Source organism: Perna viridis, chromosome 13 (assembly GCF_037379345.1).
Source record: "Perna viridis isolate PV_CMFRI_1.1 ecotype Kerala chromosome 13, ASM3737934v1, whole genome shotgun sequence".
NCBI classification, from domain to species: Eukaryota; Metazoa; Mollusca; class Bivalvia; order Mytilida; family Mytilidae; genus Perna; species Perna viridis.
The window spans coordinates 32,885,003-32,897,474 of NC_142457.1; the positions used below are offsets into that span (position 1 = coordinate 32,885,003).

Sequence of the window (12,472 nt, forward strand, 5' to 3'; positions counted from 1 at the left end):
ATTCTCTATATAGAACACTGCCATTGCTATTTGGCTGTTTATCAGCCAATTTTCTCGTATTTCTTGATGGAAAATAGGGTAGCTTTGCTAAGGGTGTCTGTAAAAACCACTGGGTGGATTTTGATGAGTGATGTACCAAATTAAAGTAAAAGATTGGAGAAAGGCCACATGTATTTTTTATTTATCTAAAATAAAAGGAATGTAAATATTTTAAGTTCAAAAACAGGTCTTTTTCGACTAATAAGCACAAAATTCACTTTTTTAGGTTCATAAAGGATGATTTGTCATTGAATGTTTGTGAAAAATATTGCATTTATTAAAATGAAATTAATACATGTATCAAATGAAAGAGAAAAATCTGCTGAATGGCAATGGCCATCCTCCCAAGTCAGGGGAGCGAGGGTGGACTCAAAACCCTGACTTGGGAGGCTGGGCAATGGCTATTTCTAAAGACTGCTTTGAATAACAATTAAATGATGACTAAATGAATGTTTTGAGAAAGAAATATCAAAATTTTCATTTTCATAAACTATACCCCAGTAAACTGTTAACTATTGTGTCTTTCAGTTTGTTTAAACATGAGTTTGAAACACTTAATTAACAGTTAGAATTTGACCAAATTCAGTAAGAAGGAGAGGGTTCAGTTTAGACAAGATTTTAGTTTAAGCAGTGTTGGGTATATTTTAGTTTTTTAGGGTGCCAGGTTTTGTAGTTTAATTTTTTATGGTCCAGTGTTGAATGGGTTCCAGATTTTCCAGTTGAGTTTTTGAGGGACCAGTGTGGAGTGGGTTCCAGGTTTTCCAGTTTACACAGATATACAAAAACACCGGTTTTAATATACATGTGGGAAGAATAGTTCTAGAATTCGACAAATTAATATCATGGAGTATAAAGTTCATATTCCGTTTAAACATGATACATGTCAAGATATATTCACTTTACTTGGGCGTAGTTGTTTCACATTTTCACATGCCCTTATACCGGAAAGTCCTTTTTCCGAAATCCCAAGTAGTTTGGTATCGGAAAACTAATTCGCATTGAAACTGAATTAAATAGGTAAGCACTCTTTTCGGGAATAACAGCTACACAAATTGTTGTACTAAGTACCGGAAAGTTGGAAACCACCGCAATGGCCCTGGAATTTACGATCTAATATTTCTTTTACTTGTCAATTTACACATTGAAAGAGAAATCAAGTGAACCAAGATTCTAGCGGAAATCAAAAGAATGTAATCCAGGGAAAAACAGACAATCAAAATAAAGAACAGAAAGTAACTAAAATAATACATACAAAGTAACAAAAGTAAATGAGCAACTCAGACTCCAATGAAAACTGGGAGCATGGACCAGGTGCACCGGTAGGGTAAGCACCCTCTGCTTTTCCAGAAATGCTCATAAAAAGTCAAGTCCGGGGAAGACGAAAGAGGAAAGGAAAGTATGACAAGTTGAACAAATCAGTTTTCATGGCGCAGATGGATACACCGTAACGATCCACGAATTTATGGCGACGGCCATAAAACTTCTGTAGTGATGACTTCAATCTTGTAGCAACATAAACCTATTCCAGAAGCCTAATTGTAAAAAGTCTAGCGCGATATAATGGAATTAAAACAGGAGCAGAGGCAGTAGCGGGTCCGGGTTAGAGAGATTCGTTAATTTTGTGTAAAACTTGGGCTAATATAAGCGATTTTTTTCCTCCTTTTTTAACTTATCAATTTCTGGATCCATTCTTCAGTACATATAGTACCTCCAGCCAAAATACCATCGTGACATACATTTTAAAAATACATTAACCCAGATTCCACTGATGTTGGAAATAAACATCTCAATAATAAATTGGTCATTTGGCAGAAACTCGGAGAGATAATGCATTACGAGATCAGCATAAATATTGATATAATATAAATACAGTAAAACAGTCGTTTGATTAGGGGTGTAGGGGACAGGCCAGGGTACAGTGTCTTCGTCAGAAGTGTTGGTCATATTCTTTTGAAAAATAATATCAACCCGTCCTTTCTATGGCTTTATTTTTCAGCATCTCGATCACTCTTATTATTATTATAGCAACATTTTTGTATTAAGTGTCTGTTGCTTATTATAGCGGCAAACGTTTTTTTTGGTATTAATTAAACTTCCCCTGAGTTTATAATTGAATACGGGAATCGGAAAACAACTTCCGATTGCAAACAAATTAACCCACGTTTCAGTTCTAGGATTTTTCGAGTTCTCTGGGTAATTGGTTGGTCGATTTGTTTATCTTTTGGCTAATCAGTATGTTTGATTTTGGGTTAACCAGTTTAGAATGTACACAAAAAACGCGAATCTGCTAGAAGCCTGTCTTCATTTGCATGGCTTCATGATGAAAACAGAAATACTAGATACTGACTCGGGACGAAATAAAGTCAGTTAACCAACCATATATTGATTGATTATTTAATTATGGTTTAACGTCCTGTGACATGACGAGAACGATTGACCAGCTTTGTACTATAGACTGTTTCACGCTAAGTCGGATCTTGTTTATTGCGTAGAAGCGACAGCCTGGAGACCTGAAGCCATACGACCACATTCGGATACATTGTTCGGTTCAGTTACTACTCTTGTATACTTTGATACCCCTTAAATACCGCGTGCTTGGCGGAGAACCCGAGACTACCACTTTTAAAGTATATGGTGAGACTCGATCATGGATCGATACCACGACCTCCCGCACACGAGGCGAGCACGTCGTACCCTGAGCCAACCATAAATAGGAATTCTCTACTGCTCAGCTAAAGTCATATTCATATCTAGTTATGCGTATGTTCCAAGTTTCAAGTACAGGATCGTCATGTACAGAAAACAATAGATATAGCACAAGATTATAACTTTCATCACAGTCAGAGAATATGAGATACAGCCTTATATCCTTTTGCACACACGCAAAATCGTATAAAGGTCAAGTGTCAAAACATATGAAGGATAATTCTCTGTTGATGAATCAAGCAAAAGGTGTATAAAGTTTGGCACATGAAAAAAAAAAAACGCAGAGATTTTATGATATTAATTATCCAAGTATGTATACCTTGTGGCAGTAACAACCATCAAAGTGTTTGTAAAGTTTGCCTTTTTTTAAGATATTTGAAATGCACTACGGAAAAATGGCGGGAAAATTTTCAGCACTTCTTCCCTATATAAGCAGTAAAAAAAAACATCTATGTCATAGATGTTCGGGATGAATTTGAATAGCTTTTCGTTTAAATTGTTTCCTATATCGAATGTATTTGAGGCATAACAGACCAAATTGAGAAAAACAATGTGCCTGATTCTTACACAGAATGGTACTAAAAACATGCGACTGTCGGAAGTCGGGTTTATGTAGCTGTGGTACATGTGCAAAGCTCGCCGAATTCTTCTATGAAAAGACCGTCATTTTACCGGCATGTTTAATGTTTAACTAATGTTACATGTACATGTATATTATATTGGTATGTATGCATAGTTAAGCTGTCGAGTCAGGGTGGAATAACTGGAAGTCATGTCTAATCATGATACAAATCAATAGAATAACAATCCCTGCAGGGACGGACCCAGACACTTTGAAATGGAGGGGTGCCAGCCGGGGTCCCTCAGAAAAGGGGGTGCTGGGACATTATTTGCCATTTTCAGTCAATTTCACCCATGAAAATGACACATTTTTCCAAAAAAAAGGAGGGGTGTCAACCCCAGCACACCTCCTGATCTGTCACTGCTGTGTGTCCGATACTCCTTGATGGGTGAGTATCGGACAAAAGGTTACGTTATCGTATCTAATCTAATGCATGTGTGCATGTTACTTGTTAATGACAATCAGATCTGGCATATACATGTACATGTATATAAACAAGCAACAAGCATTATATAGGAAGGAAATCAATTTGGCTGAGATTTTGTTTTAAATAGAAGTTTTGCGCGTTTGTGTTCTGTGCGAGTAATTGGTCACCTAGCAGCAACTTGTCATGGCTGCTTAGGGTGTCGCGGAACAGGAGTTCCTCCATAGGAAGAAATATTACAGAATATAAATTCCTCTAGTAATTTGATTGTAATATTTGTTCCTACCGGAATCAACAATAAATGTTCCTAACGGAATTTTCATTGTAAGTAATCAGTTGTAACTTCTATTATAAGGAATAAAAAGTACGCTGATTTAATATTGAGTGGGGGGCTCGGAAGATATACGTTCTTCGGATTTCATAATTTATCTTCATCATGCTAACGGTTAAAATATTTATTTCTCATATGCATCGAATTAATTTATCTATTTTTTACATATATCAGGGTATACAAGCATGTTTTAACATTGAAGGCTACGGGGACAAAACAGAGGTGAAAGTAAGTTTGTTTATTTATCGAAATTTAAAATTAAAAAAAATCATATCGGCCGCGTATTTTTCGCTAACTTAAAGTATATAAATAGCTTTTTAATTTGAATTTTATTTGTAAACTCTTTAATCATTCTGCTTAACAATTGTTCGTCGTGAAATTGCAGTGAACATGTATACCTTTTTTTATTATAGCCTTACATATACAACTATATTTTTTTCCCATTTTTGCTCTTAAATGTTTATATTCTTGATTGGGTGGTTAAATAAAAATCAAACTGGCATGTTGGTTGTTTTAAATGAGCAAAAATAAACAATGACCATTCTTTCTATGCGAGTTTTGTTAAGAGGAAGCTTCGAAGGAAATGATGCAACACCCAATTTTTCTTATAACCGTTTTAAACATTTCTAAGTTTGATATTTATAGAATTCAATCGTTTAGAAGTTAAATATCATTGTTTAACACTGAATATATCCAAGAGTAAGCTTAAAAAGTCTTTTCTACAGCTGAAATGTACGACCATTATCAGTGGTATGGCCGTGTAGAATGTATTGTAGCCTGCAGGTGCGTAGTGTATGAATTATCGAGTATTATTCAAAATTTTTGCATTGTTTGCTTTTAATGAATAAAACCGTTTCTCATAACAACCTACACATTCATGCGCAAAAATTGAAAGCAAGGTTATAATGAAATTGTATACATTTTCACTGTAATTTCACGATACACATTTTTTTCAGTTGAATGATTGGCAAGTTTACAAATACAAAGCTATTTAAGTAGTAAAAGTTCGCGAAAAAATAACATATTTTTTTAATAAAAAAAAAAGTATCGATTAACAAACACATTTAATTTTTCCTGTTTTGTTCCTTTAAAATTTGTTACAGCAGTGCGTATGCTTGTACTCCCTGTATATATTATATGTAAGCATAATTTTCGGATCAGAGTGATTAGACATTATCTCCAACACATTTTTTCCTCCCATCTTCAAGACCAAAATATTTTGTTTATTTGAAAAAAGTCTGGGTATAAATAATTATTTTAACATTCTTCAAGAAACCCATCAACTAGGCTAGTAGTTAATCCAGGCCCGGCGCCCCATCCATTCCTTTTTTTTTTTTTTTTGTTTTTTTTTTAGCTCAAGTATCCGCCATGATTCTAATAATCTTCAGTATTCGGTTAAATTGTGTTTCATGTGCATTTTTCGTTGTTAATTAGTGGTGTGTTTCAATTTCGCTTAGGCGTTGGTAGTGCCATTTTCTTGTGTGCATGCTTCGTTTGCCTTGGAGAAATAACCGATCAATGTAAGCTCAAATAAACAAACTTTCCAGTGCGTGTTATAGATCTCATCAATGTAATGAAAACAAAATACCTAGAATGACTTTATTTACATAGATCCGTGTTGCTCAATATTGATATGTCGAGTGGGAAACACATGTGTAATCAATTATATATTGTCAAATCTATAATCCGCAATAATCATTTCGTTACGCTAGATTGTATTTCATGTCACTTATCCGTTAATTAGCAGTCACATGGTTCAAATCCGATACGAGCAAATGCTGAACTAGATAAACCGATTGCGTTCCTATCGACCTTATCAATTATATAACCCTGATCTAAAATGCACGGATTTTCGCCAAGATCATGTTTTCTCTGATTTTAGCCAGGAGTATATTGTAATTAAAAAACCCGGACTTCGAATTCCATATCCACAGACAGTTGACCTGGGATTCCATACAGTGAGACTAACAATACAAGAGTTAGAACTTAACTCTATTTTACGTACAAGCAAGGATAATGGACTATAACTTCACGGAGTACATGTATGAGATAGGACTATATTAACCCATTCTTTCAAATGAGACTACAAGTCTAATCACACAGACCTCTAACACCTATAAATCTTAGAAATAAGGAATCCAAAATGCTCCCATTTTTTTGGTGGAGTTTGGGTTGCTTATTTCATTTGGTTCTTGTATGCTGCTTCTTGTTAACAAGTACAGAAGCAATTAAAGCATGAAGAAAATATTGCCTCCATATTTTTAGTCTTTTCCATCCATTAAGCACTCATACCTTGACCTTACTACAAATTAGGATGTATAGCTTTACAAATACGAATGTAATTCCATTAGGTACATGTTCATTGTATGTACTTTTCAAAGTACTTTTTCTCAATTTCATGCATGGTACTGTAAAACAATCATGAACAGAAAGTTATTGATTTTGAACTGATTTTTGTGAAAACTGTTTTCTCCTGTAGGGTTGCAGTCATCTCCTCAGACATTGATTAACAAACATTAACCTTCATAGCTAATTTCCTACTATTTTACCATTTTTACAAGGAGCAACTTGACTGAACTCTGATTGAATACATGTAGCCCATCAAAGTGGAGAAGGCAATTGGGCCATGGTGTCTGCACTACTGCAAGTTTTAAAAGGTAAAATACTTCTTATGTGCTGTTCTCTGTGAGAATTAGGCAGTGGGTGAATCATGGTGGAAAAAAACACACAAGCTTATTCAAAATGCTATCTGCTATTTCATCACCAAAGGGAAATTAAAAGATGTACATGTAACTCACTTTTCACCTATCATTCTATTGAACTTTGAACTTGCTTTTCTGCATGTTCTGATACTTCCAAGACAAACAAAATGTCAAATCATCCTAATTAGACCATTAACAATGCACCCAAATCCTCCGATTTACGTTTCTTCTTTCTGAGCACAATTCATCACTTTTCAATTTTGCCCGATTCTTACCGATTCAAGTATGTAAACAGACAAAGGACTTGAGTTGTAAAATGAACATCAATTTTCAAAGAATGTACAGGTAAAATATTTTTGGCCATGTGATGTGAATATGTACACCAGAATGTTTGACCTACCTCTTTTTAAAAAAAAAATGCAAACTTCCGTGTTTTTCATACTTGTTTTAATTACATACTTAATATTAAACTACTACATTAGAGAGTATTTGTAGACTACATGCAAATATACATCTCAAATTAAAAACAATTTCTTGAAGCAGTATTAGAGATGAGCATTCAATTATAGGAAAAAATATATCAATTTAAAATTTCAACAAAGATTAAAAATAAAGACAGTTCAACTTCAAGGCAAGCTTAAAAATCACAAAAATATATGACACTTTTAATTTTCGTGTTAAAGGTCAAATGAAAAAAAAATCAATGAATGAAAAAAAAAATCGGCCATGTATTTCTACTGCCTGAGGTAACTAGGATGTAAAATACAAATGTATCTACAACTTAACGTTTTATACTACATAAAGACCTGCAACAAGAATAAACAGCTAAGCACCATGTAACATTTCTTTCACTAAATTCTGACACGAGCTATACTGACTAGCTAGACTAATAAACTAGTTAAAAGCTACAAAAAATACGAGTCAGCTAAAAAAATGAAAAATTATAAACAATTAAAAATGGACTTAAAACTTAAACGGCAGAAATCTATACAACCTTCTTTTAGGCAAAATATATTTTTTAATTTCAGGCAAGTTATCTTAGCAATGAGAAGGAAAATGTAATCGAACTAGTGCAGTAACAAGAGTGAGGTTTTCAGTTGATAAAAGATGGTTAACAAAATATGTAAAAACAACCATTCAACAACGCGAAAATTAGAAATGTTAGGCACAGTTTAAAATGAGAAAAATGTCTCTTGTATACAACAACTTCGTGATACAAAGAATCGATTTTTCATCCCAAGGCGGTACACAATACACAAAACATCTGTCGCCAGCGCTAGTGTGTAGTTAATGGGGTTCTTTCGTTTGGTTTTTCCTGATGACACATGTAGAAATTCTATAATATAAATGTACATCACGATTTTTAGCTGTTTTTTTTCTATAAAACATCCAACAAATTACAGGAGAACCATTAAATGAATAAAATAAACCTGAACAAACTAACTTTTTGATGAATATTGCATCGGAAAGTTTCTTCCCGCGTTTCTACTGCCTCTCCATTGCCATACCTCCGACGCGCATATCCTGAACTTCTTGAGCTTCCTGCACTAAAGCACAAATGCCACAAAAGCACCAAGTCAGTAAGTCACTTACGCAACTCCCTTCTATTCCTTTAGAATCCCTGATTTTTCCTCTGAGGGTTATGATCAAGTATAAGTCCAAAAGGGGGACGAGCAGCCCAACACCGTAGAGCAGACAACTTTCCCCCATTGCCTCTGCATTTTTACCAAACTGGTAGCACGGCACGAAATAGGAGATAATGCATAATCCAAGATTATCAAAGCATCCAAAAAGTCCGTGTTGCCACTGTCCTCCTGCCATGTTTACTTGCAAAAACAAAGATTCCGATTAAACTACAAAAATCTTCTTTTTCGATGCCACGCCTTGTTGCTTCCTAACATAAGCAGCCGATGATGACTTTATGAACATGCGCAATCGATGAACAATGATGTGAATGAGGCCGCCTAGGGGTGAAATTTGACACGAATACCAGCTACGTGTCACAAACAGGAAAACCGACAAGATCAACTGAAAGGTTCTTATCTTTTACTCCCCCATGATCACACTGATAAGAATAAAAGGAAATTTGGATTAATTCGCAATTATTGATCCCCCGCAGCGTCAAATGACAACACATTTGTTATGGACCAATGATCACATTAAAATTACTTTATGTACATTTTTTTCCTAAAACAGCCAGCGGCTATCGCATTATGTGTACACTACATTTAAGTAAATTTAAGACTTCTAAAGATTATTTGTCTAATATCTAAACTTTTTTTGTTTGTTTTAAATGAGAATTAAGGAAGAATATTATATACATATTTTAATGGAAACGTGATGACAACCTTTTATATCAAACAGGAATTCCTGAAACCATGGTCGGGATTACAGATTGTTTTATCAGCGAACGTAAACCACGGTCGGGATTACAGATTGTTTTATCAGCGAACGTAAACCATGGTCGGGATTACAGATTTTCTTATCAGCGAACGTACATACACGTAGGGTCACTGTCGGATGCCTCTTTAAAAACGGTTGAAAAGGGGTTGGGTGCATGAACGTATATATTGCTCGTGCATGAACTTAAAATTTGATAAACTTTAACAATGCTTTTGAAAAATATGAAAATTTGGTTAAAAAAACGAGGATGTACTATTTATAAAAAAGACAGTTCACTGCTCATAACTTAATTATTAGTATCACCATAGACTTGTAATTCAATAAATTACAGTTTTATGGCATCACTTTATTAAGTTTCTGGTGCACTGACCATAGGGATACTTCACTGAACTTGAAATGGTAGTGATATCGTTTGCTTTACCTCATATTTTTTATTGGGAAAAAATGCGTCATTTTTTTAAAACTTGGAATAACTGCACAAAACATTGAATTTGTAGTTAAAATGGTTAATTTTGTAGAGGATGTCAAGAAATAAACAATTAATCAGTGTAATTTTGAACAAAAACATCATATCCTACCCTTCGACTACCAATAGGAAAATAGAATATCTTGTTTTGGATTATTTTTTAGCTGTTTTTTTTTTTTTTAACATATTGGGGAAACTTAAATTAGGGGAATCAGTCCTATTTCAGAGGTAATTTAAGACAAAAAATATCACTAATATGGTTGTGTACAAATTAAATCTTGCACTGCTTTAACGTCTGGTTATAAATGAAATTTAACAGGCATGCAGGCGCCAATTCAGAGATTTTAGCCCAAGAAAAGTGGCTAATATTTTTGCCAATTTTGTCCCCTTAAACAACTAATTTAACCATTTAACTTTTCACATAAATAAGGGGGTCCAACCACCATGCACGGACCTCACCCTTAATTGGAGCTGCATGCCAATGTTATTGGCATACGTATATATCATACTTGCCAGACTTGACCAACAAGTTATGTCAATACGAGTTACGTTTCAGCGCGTCTGACATTCTTCCTTTAGCGATCACCCAGATGTGCTAAATTAAGCTTGCATTTAGGATTTTTCACATGCACTTGCATGTTCATATAGCTTACACGTCCATTAATTAACGACATGTACGGTGGCATCCTTAATTACTGGTGTATATATCGTGAATTTAGTCAAGTTGTTTTTAGAGTCGAAGTTAATTTCTATAAGCTCCGAGGGTTGAGGATTATAGTATAAGATATCCATGCATGATTTTTAAAGCATCTGTTCCGAATCATATAACTTATCGGGTCGTTCCGAACTTTGAAGATGATCAAAACAATCAGTACACCTAAAGCTTCGTTAAGTTAACAACATATGCTCCTTGTAAGTTATTTGCCCTCGATCTTTGTTGTTATTATACATGGTTGTTTGATTTGAACGAAGAAAGTTTTCAACACTAATTTTGTAATTCAACAAAATGTTAAGCAGCAGTCTTCTTAAGAATCATGCAAATTCTGTAAAATGTGATACGCATAAAAAAAGCTATATACTTTTATTTTTGTTATTAAGTTGTTTTATAGGTCTATGTGATGAAATGTATAATTAGTCATTCCAATCTGCCTGCTCTTAGGAGATAACCCACATGGAAAATTCAATAGTTTCTATTGTATTTTAGCGTCATTTACAGAGTTATCTCCCTTGATTTTGGAATTCTACAGTGCATTCTATATTAATTTTATCTCCTGTGAACATGGGTTATGTGAAAAACCGCATGTTACTTTCTGTGTAGTATGACATTTTAAACAAAATATTAAAACTAAAAATATGTAGGCTTTCCTACCATGAATCACATTTTGCATGATTCTTAGGTGGAGTGCTACTTAAAGAAAACACCTATTAACATAAATGATCATGTACTTATTTTGTATATTTTTCTTGTTTTATTTGTGCGTAAGAAGTTCCCAATGAAAACTATAGACTGGTTCTAATCGGAATTACCCTACAGGTACACCTGGTCCATATGCTCCTAGTTGTTTTAGTGGAGTATCTAAAGTATCTATATTAATTGAATGACATTTATTTACTTGTAATTGACTTTGGTCGCCCAATTGTTCTTTAATCCCCTGTTAATCTTTATGTTTGTCATTGAGCTGAGAAACCGCCCCAAGCAAATTTGTCAATATAGCAATTATCGCTAAATGATGTAATACCTAAAAAAAATTCGGAATGCTGAAAGTGTTTTATGATCCTCTGTGAAAATATAGAATAAGTTTTTGTCTAATTGGACTGAGGAGTCTGTCCCTGACTTCCGAACTGTACACATGTATTTTCACCGGATGTAAATAAAGTTGTATATAGTGTACTGGGACTTATTATTGCATCTCATGCTGTAAACCGTCAATTATAGACCATATGCATAAAGAATGTGTAACCCACCAATTCAATAGGTTATATATACTTCAAAATAGCCTGATTATAACTCCCCCTTTTAGCTCACAAGGCCTAAGGGTGAGAAATTTTCTGTGAAAGAAAAGGACAAAAACAAAAAAGCAAAGACAAAACAAAACAAAATAACAAAACATAAATACTCAATGACAATAACAATTTGATTTTATTCATATTGCCCTGTCTCCCTAAGCGGAGGTTTGCATATAGTGTGAATTATTTGTTTTTAACTCGACATTCTACCAAATTTCAAAAAAGGAACACACCTATTTTCAGAAAGTCAGTTTATCATTAGTAAAAACAAATCTTTATTTGTGTCTACAAAAATCTTTTTGAATGAAATTAAATGCGTTATTGTTGCTTTCTCCGCAAAGACAACTTTCAAGGACCGATATACTTAGTTTCAGCACGATTTATAGAAAAAAGATATCCACCGCATTACCAAATTTTAATGAAATATTCCTTTTCGTCTTTTTTACTAAACGAACCCCTCCCTCGTCTTATCGAGTCTCAAAAGGGATATTATGAACATTATAAATCAGCAGGTAGCTAAAATCATACATGGAAGAAGCGCTGAAGCAATATCCATTTTCTGTATTTAGAAGATTTTTGTCATTGAAATGACTTTAATCTATTGTTTTGAACTCATCACTTCAAACCACTTTTGATGATTTATCTGATTATGAGGGGATGTTGTTTTAACAATGACAGGTGAAAAGTAACCTGTTCCACTCTTACTTATGTTACCTGTTATTAATAGTTATTGAAACATAGATGTGCTCATGAGATGCTGAACATTTTTACA

General features: G+C 34.1%; 1 long non-coding RNA gene across 1 annotated transcript; it reads left to right on the forward strand.

Annotated features, from left to right (window-relative positions):
* The first annotated feature begins 3,224 nt into the window (after positions 1-3,224).
* Positions 3,225-11,576, forward strand: LOC148600392 (uncharacterized). The gene is made up of 3 exons (XR_015917985.1): positions 3,225-3,467; positions 6,684-6,779; positions 9,189-11,576. It is a non-coding gene; the product is annotated as an uncharacterized LOC148600392 (long non-coding RNA).
* The last annotated feature ends 896 nt before the right edge of the window (positions 11,577-12,472 follow it).